Source organism: Colobus angolensis, unplaced genomic scaffold (genome assembly GCF_000951035.1).
Source record: "Colobus angolensis palliatus isolate OR3802 unplaced genomic scaffold, Cang.pa_1.0 Scaffold414, whole genome shotgun sequence".
Classification (NCBI taxonomy): Eukaryota; Metazoa; Chordata; class Mammalia; order Primates; family Cercopithecidae; genus Colobus; species Colobus angolensis.
This window is the reverse complement of record NW_012117533.1, coordinates 990,886-995,170: the sequence shown is the minus strand read 5'-3', so window position 1 is coordinate 995,170 and position 4,285 is coordinate 990,886.

Sequence of the window (4,285 nt, the reverse complement as noted above, 5' to 3'; positions counted from 1 at the left end):
GATGGGACTACAGGTGCAAGCCACCAGGCCCGACCTTGAATTTGTGTTTTGTAAGTGAAGTCCAGAGAGATAATGGAACATACACCGGAATTGGAGCCTCAGTCCTGCACCCCGCTGCCTCCTTGCCTCCCAGCTGTTGGTCACCTGATCCTCCACAGCCACTGCTCAGCAACCCCTACTGCCTCCCACCACGAGGGGAGCCCTGGCATGGGCACAGAGAGGGTCTTTTCTTAAAAGAACATAAGAATCTGGCTGGGTGTGGTGGCTCATGCCTGTAATCTCAGCACTTTGGGAGGCCAAGGTGGGTGGATCACTTGAGGCCAGGAGTTCAAGACCAGGCTGGCCAACTTGGTGAAACCCTGTTTCTACTAAAAATACAAAAATTAGCCAGGTGTGGTGGCACATGCCTGTAATCCAAGCAACTTGGAAGGCTGAAGCAGGAGAATCACTTGAACCCAGGAGGCAGAGGCTGCAGTGAGCCGAGATCGTACCACTGCACTCCAGCCTGGGCAAAAGAGTGAGACTCTGTCTCAAAAAAAGAAGAAAAGAAGACTCCACAGTCAGGTTTCCTTAAGTAACAGTCACCCCTGGGGAGCTGAAAAACATCCTTCCACTAATAAAAATGTATTTGTGCGCAACTGGGACGAATGTTCGCCAGGGCAGGGATTGATGTCTGTTTTGATATCACTGCTGTATCTCAAATACCTACAATAGTGTCTGGCATGTAAACATCTCTGTTGAATAAGTGAGTGAATTCCTTTTCAGAAATCTGTTTGTCAAGAGGTGTTCTCAGGAAGGCAGGACCTGTGTCTCTTCTCATTTTCCAAGCACAAAGCTGAGCACTTGAGAAGAACTAGCTTCATTCTTGCTAGTGGACCAATTGGTTATCTCATTGAACAGGCAAAAGTAATTGGACCATAGATGTGCTGTGTCTTTTTTTTCTTGACACAGAGTCTTACTCTGTCACCCAGGCTGGAGTGCAGTGGCATGATCTGAGCTCACTGCAACCTCTGATTCCTGGGTTTAAGCAATCCTCCCACCTCAGCCTCCTGAGTAGCTGAGATTACAGGCATGCGCCACCATGCCTGGCTAATTTTTGTATTTTTAGTAGAGATGGGGTTTAGCCATGTTGGTCAGTCTGGTCTCGAATTCCTGACCTCAAGTGTTCTACCTGCCTCAGCCTCCCAAAGTGCTGGGATTACAGGTGTGAGCCGTCACGCCCAGCCAATATGTGTGCATGTGTCTTTATAATAGAACAATTTACATTCCTTTAGGTATATATCCAGTAATGGGATTGCTGAGTCAAATGATACTTCTGTTTTTAGGTCCTTGAGGAATTGCCACACTGTCTTCCACAATGATTGAACTAATTTGCATTCCTGCCAACAGTGTAAAAACGTTCCTTTTTCTCTGCAACCTCGCCAGCATCTGTTATTATTTTAATAATAGCCACTCTGACTGGTGTGAGATGGTATCTCATTGTGGTTTTGATTTGCATTTCTGTAATGATCAGTGATATTAAGCTTTTTTCATATGATTGCAGCACTATTCACAATATCAAAGACACAGAATCTACTAGATGCCTATCAATGGTAGGCTGGATAAAGAAAATGTGGTACATACATACCATGGAATACTATGCAGCCATAAAAAAGAATGAGATCATGTCCTTTGCAGGGACATGGATGGAGCTGGAGGCCATTAACCTTAGCAAACTAACACAGGACGAGAAAACTAAATACCGCATGTTCTCATTTATAAGTGGGAGCTAAATGATGAGAACATATGGGCACATAGAGGGGAACAACACACACTGGGGCCTATCAGAGGGTGGAATGTGGGAGGAGGGAGAGGATCAGGAGACATAGCTAATGGGTACTAGGCTTAATACCTGGGTGATGAAATCATCTGTACAGCAACCCCATGACACAAGTTTACCTATATAACAAACCTGGACATGTACCCCTGAACTGAAAATAAAAGTTAAAAAAAAAGGAAATGGACAATTTTTTTTTTTTTTTTTTTTTTTTAAATTCAGTGAGGTCTTGCTCGCTGTTGAGCGAGCTTTTACCTAAGTTTCTGCACATCTGATCACAGTCAAGGGCCCCCAGTCATGGTATAAATGTTGCTCAAATACTCACCAATGAATGACTACGAAATAAGTGGCAAGGGCAAAACCACAGCAAGAAGGAACATGAGGAGCAGACTCTTCCTTTGGCCTCTGTCTGGCCAGGTTCCTTATTTTCTTTGGGTGGAGGACTCAGACTGGGTGCACCCAGCCACTGGCAGCCTCGGAGAGCAGCGGCCCTGGGTAGAACGGCAGGAAGCGGCAGTGGTGAGCAAGGGTAGCTCAACTCGGGCAGCACTCACAGATTTCACGGAACATGGACGAGGCTCTCGTCATGGGCTGACCACAGAGCCGCAGCAGCATGTGTGCTTTGCCCGAGTTACCTGAAACATCACGCCCAGGAGCCAGTGACGCACAGGGAGAATTTCAGCAATAATGCTGGGCGGGCAGCACTTGTCCAAGACCTCATTAAGTGCTTTATTTCTATCAGGACACGTTCAGTGACAGAGAACTTCCAAAATAAAGCTTTGGTTATTCCATACCCAACTTCACCCAGAAATATACAGAAGTATGTTCTCCACCACTGGAGGAACGAGGTTGCTTCGGTAAAGTGATGTTTTAAAAGAGCTGCCTTAACATCATTTAAGTATCTAAAAACATAATTGTTGTTAAATGAGAAAATTGTCAACCAACTGTTCTCCATAGTCACAAAGGGCAAAAGTGAGAGAAATAGGTTAACATTTGGAGAAGAGGCATTGATTAGTCTGCATGGGTGTTTTTTATTTTTTACCATTTTTTAATGTTTTAAAACTATTTATTTATTTATTTATTTGAGATGGAGTCTTGCTCTGTTGCCCAGGCTGGAGTGCAGTGGCACTATCTCGGCTCACTGCAAGCTCTGCCTCCCGGGTTCAAGCAATTCTCCTGCCTCAGCTTTCCGAGTAGCTGGGATTACAGGCACCTGCCACCACACTCAGCTAATTTTTTGTATTTTTAGTAGAGATGGGGTTTCACTGTGTTAGCCAGGATGACCTTGATCTCCTGACTTCGTGATCCATCTGCCTTGGCCTCCCAAAGTGCTGGGATTACAGGCGTGAGCCACTGCGCCCGGCCTAAAATTTTATTTTATTTTTAAAGACAGGGTCTCACTCTGTTGCCCAGGCTGAAGTGTAGTGGCATGATTAGCCTCAATTTCCTGGGCTCAGGTGATCCTCCTGCCTCAGCCTCCTGAGTAGCTGGGACTACAGGTGTGCACCACCAAGCCTGGCTAATAATAAGAAATATTGTAAAACAATAATAGTTAATTATTATTATTATTTTGGTTTTGTTTTGTTATCCAGGCTCGTCTCAAACTACTACTGGACTCAAGTGACCTTCTCACCTCAGCCCCCCCAAGGGCTGAGATTACAGGTGTGAGCCACCACACAGGCACTTTTTAATGTAAGGATGACTAATATATAAAACAGGCTTCCAAGAACAATTATAAAACTTCCCTCCCTAGAGAGACAAGACAAGGACCTGTATATTCATTCAACAAGTGCTGTAATGAACCCCTAACAAGGGCATAGCACTAAGCTAAACGCTAGGGCAGACATGAAAGAAATGCAAGAGAGTGTTTAATAAGAGAGATGGAATTCACATGTGAAAGCAGCCACCACACATTCATCCAGCACACTGTGACGGCCTCCATTGCAAAAGGCACAGTGCAAGACTCCAGAGTGTATTATAAAATCAAGTGAGAGTTCTGCTTCTAGGAAAATGGCAGACTAGAAATCCTGAAACTCTGTTATAAAGCTTTAAAATGTTAGAAAAAAATACAAAGTTCAGTATTTTGAAATGAATGGATAAGCTTGTAGGAAGCCCACATGGAACGAAGCAGAAATACCAGCTCAGGGGGCCAGCCTGCAATGACGCTGTGACTGACCCTAAAATGCCTTCCAACCCCAGGTGGTTTCAGAAATCTTTGTATCCAGTGAAGTCTCACTTGATGTATTTTTACATAAGTTTCTGCACATCTGAGGGCTGTCAAGGGCCCCGCATAATGTCTTGAACATGCCTAAAATACTTTAAAATATCTTCCAACCCCTGGTGGCCTAACCTGTTTGAACAGCCTTATTTGTGGACACAGGAGATAAGCCTTGAGCACCATTTGAACAGAAGTCAAATCAATGAACACCCCCCATCACACACACACACATGTGCACACACCCCCCCCCC